Source organism: Rhipicephalus sanguineus, chromosome 6, assembly GCF_013339695.2.
Source record: "Rhipicephalus sanguineus isolate Rsan-2018 chromosome 6, BIME_Rsan_1.4, whole genome shotgun sequence".
NCBI lineage: Eukaryota > Metazoa > Arthropoda > Arachnida > Ixodida > Ixodidae > Rhipicephalus > Rhipicephalus sanguineus.
The window spans coordinates 108,915,036-108,928,703 of NC_051181.1; the positions used below are offsets into that span (position 1 = coordinate 108,915,036).

The window sequence follows — 13,668 nt, forward strand, 5'->3', positions numbered from 1 at the left end:
ATTTGTGCATTTTCGCCATCTCTCCGTTTTCGCCGTTGTATCTTGATCGGCGTCCATCAACGTTTTCACTAATGTTTCATCCCGACCAAACGAAATTTCGTGAAACGCTCGACTTCAAGCGATTACAGCGCTTGCAGGGTACGTACTATGGAAGGATCTTCAACTCGCCGGGTATGAAGCTGGTATTATGAACAAAAAGAAAAAAGAAAAAAAGGCAGGAGTGTAGGAAGGGAACAAGAAAAACAAACGAAATTATGTTTACAAGATTAGCGTCATTTTTTTGTGCGCTGTGTCTTGCTTGTACTGTTTTCTTTTTCTGTTGTGACGCCTGTAAAAATCATCCAGCTGAATTTTTTCACTACATATCTTTAGTAAAACAGGCAACAACAATTCAAACGATCATGCGGTCATTCTCTCTTCGTTTCGCTGTTACATTCGTGCATAGGTCGGCAACTCACTCATGAGTCGACTCACTCAGACTCACTAAGACTCGCGACTCGATCTGAGTCTGAGTGAGTCCGGGTGAGTAATATTTTGGCGAGTTTGAGTCCGAGGGAGTACTATTGAGAAAAAAAAATAGTTGGCGCGAGTCCGTGTGGGTCTGGTTGAGGAAAACTTTGGTGAGACTGAGTTCGAGTGAGGCCTAAGCGGAAAATACACTTCTTGAGTGAGTCTGAGTGAGCCCCTCCTTTTTTTTTTTTTGGCGACCTGTCGTCCTATCTACTCAACTTCAGCATTGCTATCAGCGCTATGTCGGCTCACGTTCACACTCACGTCTACTCACACATGCTTCAATGTGCTAGCGTCGATACGCCAGCTCAGTATTGAGCGATCAGAGACTTAAGTTACAGATGGCGATTGGGGGGGGGGGGGGGGGGGGGGGGGGTTGCCTTCAACCCCCTCCCCCTTCTCCACTTGCAAACTCTTACACGGGAGGTTCTGACTGAAAATTTTTCGCGTGAGTCGTGCCTTTCAATAACAATGTCTTTACTGGATTGCAACCACTGATAACTCGTATTTGAAAAGTACTAGATGAAAAGGCGTCATGTAGAGCACCGATTATGTTAAAAGGCATTGACACCATCGTAGAAAAAGCGAATTTTACGCTAACGGACTCATGAGTCGAACCGCTGAGACTCACTCAAACTCAGATCGAGCCGTGAGTCTGAGTGAGTTCGGGTGAGTAATATTGTGGTGATTTTGAGTCCGAATGAGTCCTATGGAGAGAAAAAGTTTAGTGAGTCTGAGTCCGAGTGAGTCCGTTGAGGAAACTTTCAGTGAGCGCGAGATATATTACTCCAGCGAGTCTCAATGGGCTCCAGTTTTTTTTTTTTGCTGACCTATGCATTCGTGTTCATTTTCTCGCTAATCCCAGTAGACGCTGTCATCCTAATAAGACCATCGTGGAACAGCAAAGTATTATTTTGGTGCAGTTTTGAGCTGTTTGCAAACTGATATTTAATAACATGGTTTCCGCATATTCAGACACGACTGAGGCAGCTGAATAAACACAAGATTCCACGTTTGCAGCTGTCACGGAGTGAAATTAAACCTACAGTGCCACAGAACGAGATATTTTACTATTATTAGCTCTGCAGACAAGTCGAAACAGCTTATTGGTCGATGCGTATCTGGAGGCGGGGACCTTTGTCAGGCACATAAGCCTTTAGTCTTCGTCTCCCTCTTGACTTGTCAAAAAAATGAAGACATTGAATACTGAAAGTTGCTCATAACGCAAAAGAAACAATAATCATAGCACGAAAGAGGCATTTGACAATGAGCGACCTAGAGAACATGCTCATTCATTAAAAAAAACGTTTGTCGGGAGCAATCTCGCCACGCATTTTGTCAAGCATGGATGCAACCCAATTTTGTCTGACGTCAGCCTGCTAAAGCGCTATCGTGATAGGCGCTCCAGGGAGATATCTGAGGCGTTTGTTATCAGCCAAAGGGGCGAACAATGTGTAAGCGCGCCATCTCTGGAACTATTAGACAAGGAAAGCCGATATCTGACGTCACGTACCTGTCTGAAATCTCGCCAAATCTTTGTTCTTGTTCATGCTTCTGACATTTTTATTTTTCATATATATATATATACACTTGGTTTGTTCCAATAAATAATCAGCTGGCAGTCAGCGCCCGTCGTCGCGTTCTCTTTTCTTCATCCCGTGTTTGCACTGTTAATTCCTTCCTAGAAACATGTACCAATTAGCCCGCCTTTCGCCGCTTGTTCAGAGGCATATAAAACGAGAGAAAAGGAAGAGAGGGAGGGGGGGGAGAGAAATATAAACATATGTATTCTGATAATTTATGTTGCAGTTATGGAACACCAACTCCCCCAAACAGCAACCCTTCTGAAAATTATGGACCTTGTGTCCTTTTGCATATGCGTGACACTCCCGTTACTGGCTAGTGGTTAAGAGTAAATTCTGATGGATTTGACTGGTGCCTTCATTACGGCCCAATATTTTAAATAAAACATAAACTCGCCAAATAAAACAAACTCCCGATGCTGTGCGAAATAGGTTGCTTAAACCTAGGTAAAGTGCCTCACATTAGCTGGCTACGTTAACTCTGTTTAAGGAACTTGAGGAACTTAGGGAACTTAGTGCACGCTGAGTTTCCATCTGCCGACTACCATCTTCACATTAAACTTCCTATTCTGACATTTCGCTACCAGTACTGGATACCCTTGTTAACAAAACGAGCTCCGATATGGCAACGGCTAACACTCTATTTGATATAAAAAAAAGATCCGTTCCTCTGCAGTAATGTCCTTTTCCTGCTACGAAGCTTTCCGTGGAATATTGCGTTACTACAGCCCAATGGGACAAAGAGGCAGCGGAAAAAACCGTGCATGACGGTTGAATGAGTCATACTCAAGGAATGCAATCCTCAGTCCACGAGAAAGCGTGCAGTTACTACGGCGCTGTGGCACTCCCGCGAGGATTCGAAGGACGCCGAACGTCACGCTTCGGAACTTTCGTATTCCGTAGATATATGCGAAAAAATTTCTATGGTCCAAGGCAGGGAAAACGCTAGCATCACGCGACACCGTGTCACGCTATGGTTCAATAAAAGGCTTCGAGGGCCCGAGTGCAGGAATGGTCGGTGGCCCTACGCATCCACAATAAGCAAGTTCCGCAAGCGCCAGTCTCCGTCGGTGTTGCGCTAGAATAAACCGTCATGTGCTTACGCGCCCTGACTTTGCTGTTCGTGCTTGCATCAGCAGGTAAGGTGTTGCTTTCTGAGGCGCCGATATTTCCCATATTAATGGCATAAGCTGAAGAAACTTTCTTTCAAGACCCAAGGTAGCAGTTCCCGTTGCTGCATATGCTATATACCAGTAGGCGATTATATGCACCGCCAACAAACCCATTTAGCCGTTCTGGCTCTCACGGAAACTAGGAGCCCCGTGTTTAAGCTACAGATCTGGGAAAGCTCTTTGTTTCAATCGTGAGATTTGCGTCGTCCATATTATCTTTTAAACGTATTCCTGTCAGAAAATTCGTACGTGACCATTCATGTGCTGTTGTTGCATTGTTTGTATTTGTTGTTGCCATTTCGAAAATGGAGCCTTTTGTTTGCACCATCCGAATGTAGCAGGCCTGCTCCGTATGTTCACCTAAAGGAAAGCATACGTTAGAATTGAAACTGAAATTAAAATGCGCAATTGTATAGACGAGTCGCGAAAAGAGGTAGATTCATTGCCTGGACACCTATTTGTAGTGTCAGGTAAGTTAACATCAAAAAGAGCCGATCAATGGTTAATTATTCTACATCAAAAAAGACAACCTAGGAATTATTCTATTTTAGCGTTGTACAATATAGTATAACCTTTTATAACACTTGTGTTAGTTTTATTCTGCAACTCCATGTGCCTGGTCCCGACTTGTACACATAACAGAAAATAAGTAACCCATTACAATTACAATTACGCCTTTCAAGATGTAACTGATTACAGCGGTCAGTTAAATCCCCAGGAAAGTAACTGAGCAATTACACAAATGCAATTGATTACTTCTGCTATACTTTCGTTCAAATTTTTTTTGCCGTAAGACAACAACACACGTTTACTCAAAATACAACGAACTGCTGTGGCTTGCATGGTAGGGAGAAGGCTGGAGGCTCGCGTGAAGACTGTAGCTTCTGTGATATAGTGTTACACGTTGCTTTCAGCGGGATTTCTTTTTCGAAGTGGCCGTCGCTGACTCTTCAATGTTCTGTAGTTACACTGAACACAGTCTCAATGCATGCGCTGGAGGGAAGGGCGGTATTATAACGTAGGAATACCTTGCGCCCCAGATCGTAGTTGCGCAGTGCTTCGATACTATGGTGCCTATGTCCTGTATGAAGCGTTCTTACTGGCGCTCGGGTAAGGTGTTGCAGGTAAGACCAAGAAAAAGGTGGAAAAATAGTTTCTGTAGAGACACCCCCATCTGACACGAAGGGGTCTCCTTACAGAGCGGTCACATATTTTTCGGGACTCGAACTGCCATAGAAGGCTGGTTAAAATTTGATGTAAAAAAACGTAATTAATTACTGGTAATCAATTACCAAAAAATGCAATTGTATTACCCAGAACGTTACAGTTTCGAAAAAGTAATCAATTATATTACAAAATGACAAGAAAATGTAACATCAAGGCGGTGGACTGGGCTAGTTGGTACTCTGTGGTTCGTGTTTCCCGCTGGTTTTTATCCAATTCGAAGAAAATATAACTGATTATGAGTAATAAGATTACTTGTAACGCGTTACATACAACTCTGGCCTGAACTATCGAAGGGAAGTTGGGCCTTGGTCAGGTGTACTAAAGCACCATTAACTCCATATTCCCCGGTCTGTAGTTTACACTGTGAACCGAAATAAAGCTTTGTGCATTTTTTGTCTTTACTGGAAGCCTGAATATCATTATCAATATTTCTGAAGCGCTGAAGGGCACCTTACATGTAGTATGAGAGTATGAATTCCAGGTTTCTTGTTCTAATATCGCCCGATGATTTTAAGACGTGTGAAAAAGACCGATGCGAAGATGTGTGAAGAGGTGTGAAGATGTGTGGCCGCGAAAATAACCACAGATTAAATGAGCGGAGTTGTGGTCATAAAGATTGCTGCTGGAAGTAAAAAACATACAGATTGTTGGTTTTCTCATTTAACAAATTTTGCTTGACTTATACTTGCCATCTGAAACATCATTTTTGAATGAGAGAGAGAGAGAACAACTTTATTAAAACCCTTACAAAAATAGATTTAGACAGTCTAAAGACTGTCTAAAACCATTTCTAGACAGTCTACAGACTGTCTAAATCTATTTTTATAAGGGAAATGCCTGCAGAATCGATTAAGCTCCCTCCACGCAGGGAGAAAGTGCTTTCATCGCGACGCGGCCATTACGTGAATAAGTTAAACATGAATAAGAAATGGAATCCAACCAACATCCTCACTGCTTAGCGATAACAAATACAAAACCCTTTCTATCCTGCGCATGTTCTTGCCTGCAGATGTTATTTGTTCTATTTGTTATCATTGCTTGCCATTTCCAGCCTTCACAGTGCGAAACTGATCCGGCCTAGTGACTTGCGGTGATTTCACTGGTTCTGTGGTAGGAACGCTTTGTAAGCTTTCGCGAGTTTCAGAAACTCTGTGTTTTGCAACGCACAAGTGCGTACACTTGTATTCTTGGTTTGAACAGACTCGAAAGTCATCCACGTGGAATCCACGTGGATGATCCATGTGGATGACCATGATCCATGTAGGCCTGCTAGCACGTTTTCAGATGTAACTTCGATGATATTATGATCGAGAACTATGACGTTGTTTGAAAATGCTTGCAGTGCTGCGGACGGACGCTCAGGTGATGCCTGCAAGGCAGTACGAGCCTGCTCGTGTATCGAATGTCTACCCTCGGACGAGAGAGTATCCTGTCGCAGTCGTGGAAGTAGAAACTGTGAGGGGGATACGCTGTGGGGTAAGCAGCCACGTGTTGTTTGCTTCATGTGATGGCGTTGCGATAGCCAATAAAAATGAGAACGTTGCTTGAAAAAAAAAAAAAAAAACAAGAAAAGAAAGGGCCGCTTCATACTAAATAAACATGTATGAATGACCGAAACCGCATGAATGGCCAATTCAGACGACGCGAAAAGGAAGGTGACGAATCCCTAAGCGAGTTCTTGAGGACATTGAGCAAGTACCCAAGCAGACTCTATGCCGAGATATGGTCTAAACATTAATGCAAGGGTTGTTTTATTGAATCGTGTGTTGCCAGGTGCTCTTAACCAATGAACCTCCGATTATTTCTGCTGAGTAGTGATCTTGCTGATCAAATTAGCGAGGCGGAAGACCGCACTATTGTTTAAGGTATACTTTTTTTTACATGAACATTAGAGTCGTTTTATCATGGTACAGCACTCTAACACATAGGCGTAGGCCGCTTTCTCTGTCGGGGGAAGTGTAGTTTCACCGCAGATTGTCCCCCCGCCCCCACATCGGTTCATAGCGCAAACTAGCTTCGAAATGTCTTCAAAAACGAAGATGAAGTGGTGACGTGTGTTTCTCACAACAGCCTGCTTTTTCTTTCCGGCTTCTCAGGAGTAAAGGTGGAGAGGAAACACTTCTTGAAGTTCCTCGGCTCCCATTATCGTCAAAAACCTGCATGGCTGTAACCCTGTCCTTTAAACAATGACGGGACCGGTGCAACTGAGCAAAAATATGGGGAAGACCAGGCACCCCCTCAAATGTTGATGGAGGTAACCGATGTCCCCCTCCTCCTCCCTCCTTCTTTTCTCTGCGCACGCCGATACTTTAATACGGCAATCAATCAGCCTGGTCACTTGCTTTGAGGCATCATCGCTTACTCGCCATATATCCTTAAAAGTGAGAGATTTTTAACAGCGCAGGCACAGTGCAAGTGGAAACTGTGTGCCGAGCGACATCGCAACTTCGGCAGCAGCGTCATTTAAATTCTTCTTTTTTCTTGCAGAACATGGTCTGCCCGGTCAACAGGCGATGCGTGCAGCCCCAAATCGGATGCGTCCGCGAAGTTTGCATCTCCTTACCGACGTGTGAGTAGTTTAACACGAAAACATATCTCACGAAGTGAAACGACAGAACGATGCAAACTGTTCGATTTCCGTTATTTGGGGGCTCGTAACCGCCGAAACTCACCAGATTGAACCTTGGGTCGCCTTGGTTTTTACAGCACGTTTGAATTTGCAAGGTCAGCTACCACACAGAAGCCCAAGAAATACTAATCAAGTATGCAAAATAAGGAAGTACCGATTCATGAAGATTAGTGCATGTTACTGTATGAATCAAAATGCATTGCCGACACACGCAATCTTGAATTACAGCCATCGTCTATCGACACAGCTCATATGTACAAAAAATATGACATACCGCATTGCAGTACAATAAAGCCCGTTCTGACTGTAGCAGGAGTCCGTGAGCCCCTTTAAAAACCTATTGTGCATACCCTTCCGACATTTTTTCCGCATATCTTGCCATAGTCGAGGCAATGTTCGTATTACATGGACATACTTACTGTGTCAATGCATCGCACGATAGTTGCGCTGTTCAAAACGACTGTTGCCGTGAATCTTATTGCCTATGACGTTTTCTCCCACAGGTGTTTAGAGACTCTCCGCCACATGCTCGTGTCACTCGTACGCCCACAAGAATCCTCGCTGCGATTGCAAAAATAAAATACTGTAAAAGAAACATGACTACAGTTTTGGTTATTCATACATAAGCAATGTTGTGAAGTTGCTCTCGGTGTAATTAAATTAGTTCACAGTTTTTCAAGTTTCAAGACATTAACTTTAATTAAGGTGACGACGCACCTTACTACAGCAAAATATCACGAAACGATTGCGATGCTCGAAATACATTGTTACAGAGGTCGTTCCGTTGTGAAATCGGAGGGGGCAGTTGGGGAATCAACCCCCCGCCCAAGCAATTAAAAAAAATTGCATGTGTATGTCATATACACTCACACATACAAACGCACGCACGAACATACATAACGTATGATTGAACCTCCCCCCCCCCCAACACCCCCTTCCCCTTAAAAAAATATATATTTTTTCTGGCTACGTCCCTGCCTGTGCAGACAAAGGTACAGCAGGTTCCCAAGGAATGTCACTTTGGTGTCACTGCTGACCACGATCGGCACAAGGAAATTAACATAGTTTCTGGAATTGGCCTTCAGATACCGATAAGTAAAAGCCGGAATCACTTGCGGCGGAGTGTATTTGCAACCCTACTAGGCACGCAAGCGTAAGAATTCTTACCTCATTACACAACAACAACAACAACAACAACAACAACAACAACAATAATAATAATAATAATAATCTCTGGGGTCTTACGTGCCAAAACCCCCATATGATTATGAGGTACGGCGTAGTGGACGGCTCCGGAAATTTTGACCATCTGGTGTTATTTAACTTGCACTAACACCGCAAAGTACACGGGCCTCTAGCACTTCGCTTCTGTCGAAGCGATCGGGATCGAACCCGCGACTTTCAGGTCAGCAGTCCAGCACCGTAACGATTTACCAGCGTAGCGGACGATTACACAGACATGTCCGCATATATAAAGCATATAAATAGATACTTGGAGGACTCACTACGCGCTCGCTACGTAGAAACTAAAGGTACTTCCCGTAAATGTACAAGACGAGTTACTAATGTATGTGCAAGTTGAGGAAACAGCGAGCATCAATGCTTTTCGATGAAGTCGTCATCTAAGGCTATCTCTGCGTAGCAGTTGTTACCTTTGTCTGGCAAGTACGGCAATGCGCATAGCGTCTTTCAGATTGCCTGCGTTACCGGCGATATCGCCATGGGCGTACGGGCTAAACACCTCACGATTTAACACCGGTACACCACGCACAGAAGCCTCTCTCTGGCTGTCACTTGTATGAGGCGCTGTCTCGAGAGATTGCCATACCGTTGCTGTAGAGATGAACATAAGGAAGATTTCCCGGACGCTATGCGTTACCCGCATTCTATGAGATGTCCCCAAGCGCTCCAGGACGTTCAACGGTTCCGTGCACGTGACTATAACGTCCGGCTCGCGCGTGGAATAAATATCATTCGCACTCGCGTCGTCGCTCGAGAGTTCTCCAAAGTCACGAGCTGTGATAAACCATGAAGAAGTTGTGTATCGTTCTCGCCGTCGTTCTGCTGTCTTCGGGTGAGTCTATTTAAGCACAAAGTAAAATAGAGGTCGCGTTCCCGTGTGATGTATTTACTTGTTAGCTGTCTGAGCTTGAACCTCATACATTCACAGTGTTGTTTGCCCAGGAGGCAAGAACGAACTATTTTTTTAATTAATACAGAGGCTAATTACATTCTGTTATGCATCATTTTATCTGAACGCGTAGCTACTAAAGGTTAAGTGAGCCATGACAGTGGTTTTCAATGGCAACGCGGTTTTGTAACTGCCCTCTCCATTAGAGGTGTTTACCTCATTCTCGAAAGTTTACCGAACGTGTTTAATGTCTACAAATAAAGAATAAAGCGCCATTGACGTTGCGTCGTGCCGAACAATACAGTACTGTCGATGGCAAAATAAAGTTGTGATTTCGCTCTCTGCCGTTTGCACTGGAAAGTATGTAAAGCTCCTTAAGGAATCTGCGTCTCCGTTGCAACGTCTACAAGTACAACGATTAAGACTGAAGTTATTTTTAACGGAGTGATCTTGCTTAGTGCTTGATGATTTTTACAACATAAAAATGTTGCTAAACCCATGCATAATTAGGCAGTACATTAGGTGATGTGTAGTACAGGCGAAAGAAACGCTTATTGACAAGTGCAGGCATACAAGAATTTAGCCGCCGCACCTATGACACACTCACACGACGCCATTATATACACATTTCACGTCATTATATGACGAACACGAATTCGATGCTTCTTCATTGCAGCAATGCTGGCGGATGCTCAGGGATTTCCTGGACGCGGTTTGCGTGGTCGTAGATGCGGCGTAAGTATGCCTCGAGCATTCTGCAATTTATGATAAATTTCAGGGGTTCATGTTGGCACAGTGGGACTTCGGTGGTAGAAAAATCCATACTCATCGATAAGTCACACTGCAGAAGTCCATGTTTAAGCACAATGCTGACTGTTCAGGCACGGAGTCATTCCTCTAGAGTCTACCTAGCTAGCCATATTCCTTCTAGCTGCGGTGCCCATAGCAAAAAAAATATAATTGAACTACGAATAGGTTTTGCAGCAGATAACTAGAGCTTGACAGAACTAGCACCCCCCCCCCTCTATTTATTATTAATATTTTATTTTTGCAGCTGCAGTGCTTAGATCTTGGAAGTGATCGTTAGGTGAGGTTGTCACTGCTGCGGCAGAAGGATAGCAGTCGGTGCTGCGATAATTCCGGTGCGTAGAAATGGTTTTTAAGTTGCACCGCGCAGCAACATCGGGGTTGCGTAATAATTAATTCCAACTGAATACCCCGTCTCTAACTCTCGTTCCCAGTTACTAAGCACCCAATTGCTGCTGACTGTACTGAGTAAATTTTGAAGGGGAATAATCGTGCCACCTAGTAATTCCCCGTAAAAATAATTTTCTGAAGCCAGCACATTCTACATTTAATTCATTTATTCTTGGCATGTATAGTGCTCATTTAAAGCACGGAACGTGCAATGACTTTAACAAAACAAAACGAAAAAAGAAACGTGCGCTATATCTCGCAAGAGGATGTCACCTTTGCTGCAAGAAGACGACAACATCCATTTTGTCTGCTTTCCACTTTGCAGCGACAAGTCTGCCGTTTGGGTCAACGCTGCGTTCAGGTGCCAATTCGATGCTTCAGAGCACCCTGCCCACGGCTGTTCAGATGTGAGTTCAAGCTTCAGACATACGCTCATAAGAACTTAGCAGGGGAGTTCTTGAAGATGTTATTCATAAAACAGGAAATTTGTTAAGGGATGTGGCTTTCGCAAAGCAGGGCTTATCTTTTTGTCACTCTATAAACACCGCGTACAGCGCATAAAATATAAATGCGAAGGCTAAAAAAATTATAATTTGTCACGTCAAGGAAAGTTATACTGCCGTCATCGTTCTTCTGGGCTTGCACAAATCAGCCAGTGAGTAGTCATACAAGACACCGATACCACGAGGAACAGGAATGAATTGAAAACGGCAATACACCACGGTGCGTCTGTCGTCCCTAGTCATAATTTTTGTGCGAGAACTTTTCTACACGGTAGCTTGCCTGCTAGCAAAGGATTAAGTATATTAAGTGTTTAGGTATGCTATAGCTCACACCGCTACTTGCAATGTCTTCTGAGAAATACAGCGATGTTTATTGGGTGGCATTAAGCATAAAAATTTCACAGGAACGAGATCAAAAATCCTTGAACAGGGGGTGCCGATGGAGCAAACGTTTCGATAAGTCGTCTTGTCTTCTCCAAGGCCTTGTCTTGTCTTCAGTTGCTGTCTTGAAAAAAGGCAATACCACTTGTCGAAACGATGGGTCAAGCGACACCTCGTGTGCAAGAATATTCATCTGGCCAAGCTTCCATTTTTCTCCTGAACTTCTACCCTGTTTTGACAGAAACAAGGGAAGACACATGGCACACGCTCACCTGTCCTCTGTTCTCCCTCATCCCCGTCCAACTGGTTTGCCAGATTCCACCCACTAAGTATGCACAGAAAACTAGCCCAACATAGCTGATTATTAAAGCGGTGTTGAGCATTGTCATCAGACGAGGCTATCGATCCAACGCTGACTTTGTTGACGTTGATTACATGTATTGTTCTTTTTAAATCAACTTTCAGGTGTCTGAAGGAGCAACTCACGAGCAGAATGACCTATCTGTCCGAAGCCCAGTGGCACGAGTTTCCATCTGAGGGAATGAGAGAAGGAGAGATCCGACAAGAAATGCTTTTTTAGTGCAGTGTCCAGTAAAGCATAATCTAGTCCTGGCTCTTTATGTTTGTACTTAAAACGGGCCATCCCATATTCGCCGACACGTATATAAAGAAAACACGCCGATGTCGAAAGACAATGAGGTATCGCTTCAGTAAGATGAATGACCGACAAATCAAGGACGCAGCGCTGGTCGCACACGGTTTTCCTGGTATTGGCGCCAGTGGCTTTTTACGCTGTATCACTTCTCGCTACACGACATTAACAGCGGACGCAACAGCTGCGTGGGTACGCTACATATATTGCACAATGCCCTCCGCAAATATAAGCACTACACCCTCCGCACGGTGGTCCCTCACGTGGCAGACAAAATGCTCCGTTGAGCGACCTGATGCATATTGTAATCTGCTACTTAGGCAATATCGTTGATATGAAGAGTTTGTCATGCTACATTTTTAAAGTGCCCGGATTCGCGAAAAGAGACGCAGAAGCGGGGAAAGGCCTTCTTTAAGCTTCAACAGGGGTAGTGCATTAATATGGCTTTTGTGCAAAAGCAAGCGATGCTCTCGTATGTTTATTGTTTTCTCGTTGATTCAACTAACTGCGACAGCGTTAACGTGAGCACAGATGCAGAGACGCCACCTTCTCATAACTCACAGACGCACACACACACGTCTCAAAAAAACTTCTTTTTCATCATCTTAAAGAGCCAAAAAGAACGCCGAATAATATACAAAAACTTCAAACAGGAACAAGTCTTCATCTATGGCAAGGCTTCTGAAGAAGTTACTTGCCACTACGAGCGTGTGGACTATATTGTGCTCGTAGGGCGACTGGCCACGCTACAAACATTTATTTTGTGAAGATGGATGTTATTTGTCTGAAATTCTTTGACAAGGAAACAAGCGGGCAGCCCACGCAATCATCACCCGTGCTGTTAATTTTTTGAGTTGCGTAATCAGAGCACAGGTGAATATTGCATGAGCTTCCCAGGCATAACACGTTCGAAATAAAGTTATTTCTTGGTAGTGACATGTTACACGTAGACTTGTGCACCGGTCCCAAAATCCCCGGCGGCGGTGCGCCGGTGTTTCCACCTCCGGCGCCGGCGTGTGACGGCGCGGGATTGATCGGATTGGCGGCGGCGTGGCGCGGGAGGGGAGCGGGGAGTAGATTTAAGAGATGGTGGGGAGAGAATTTTGCCCCTTGATTTTTAAAAGTCTGTTTCGCCGAAAAGGCGAAGCAGTGAATGCGATAGCAACATGTCGTAATGTTATACGAACTAAGGATAGCAGCGAACTCTTTTTGGTCCAATCTCGCGTAACTCTACAACTCTGGTGTACGGGAATACGGCCGTAACCGGAAAGAAGCGGTTTCTGTGCATTTTCTTGTATCAGTGAACACAGCACGATGCTGTGAAATCACAGCGCGTAGAAGGGTATACGAGCCGTTTGCTGATGTCTGCCGACATAGCAACCGCGCCCTTATAGTCAAAGGTCACAATTGCTGCTCGAGGCCGGCAGCACCCCCCCCCCCTACCCCGGCGTCCCTTCATACTCCTTCACCCAGCGAAAGACGGGCGGGGCGTTTCCTTTCTGGTTGAAGAGCAATTAACGGCAGGCCTCGCATGCGGGTTGATGTTATTGCATGCGCCCTCCGTGCGACAGAGAAGGCCTGCTTGTTTCATCTCTGCTTCAGCCGTGTCCTTCGCCAGCGCTCGCGAGCTTTTACTAGCGGCTACAACATACGATGCGCGAAGCGATGTTGTCGATTTGGACT

At 44.5% G+C, this 13,668-nt stretch overlaps 2 long non-coding RNA genes across 2 annotated transcripts; both read left to right on the forward strand.

The window, feature by feature from the left end:
* The first annotated feature begins 5,846 nt into the window (after nucleotides 1-5,846).
* Nucleotides 5,847-7,719, forward strand: LOC119398012 (uncharacterized). The gene is made up of 3 exons (XR_005184726.2): nucleotides 5,847-5,968; nucleotides 6,980-7,061; nucleotides 7,625-7,719. It is a non-coding gene; the product is annotated as an uncharacterized LOC119398012 (long non-coding RNA).
* A 1,396-nt stretch (nucleotides 7,720-9,115) lies between these two features.
* Nucleotides 9,116-11,992, forward strand: LOC125758799 (uncharacterized). The gene is made up of 4 exons (XR_007416427.1): nucleotides 9,116-9,195; nucleotides 9,929-9,987; nucleotides 10,775-10,856; nucleotides 11,799-11,992. It is a non-coding gene; the product is annotated as an uncharacterized LOC125758799 (long non-coding RNA).
* Nucleotides 11,993-13,668: the final 1,676 nt, after the last annotated feature.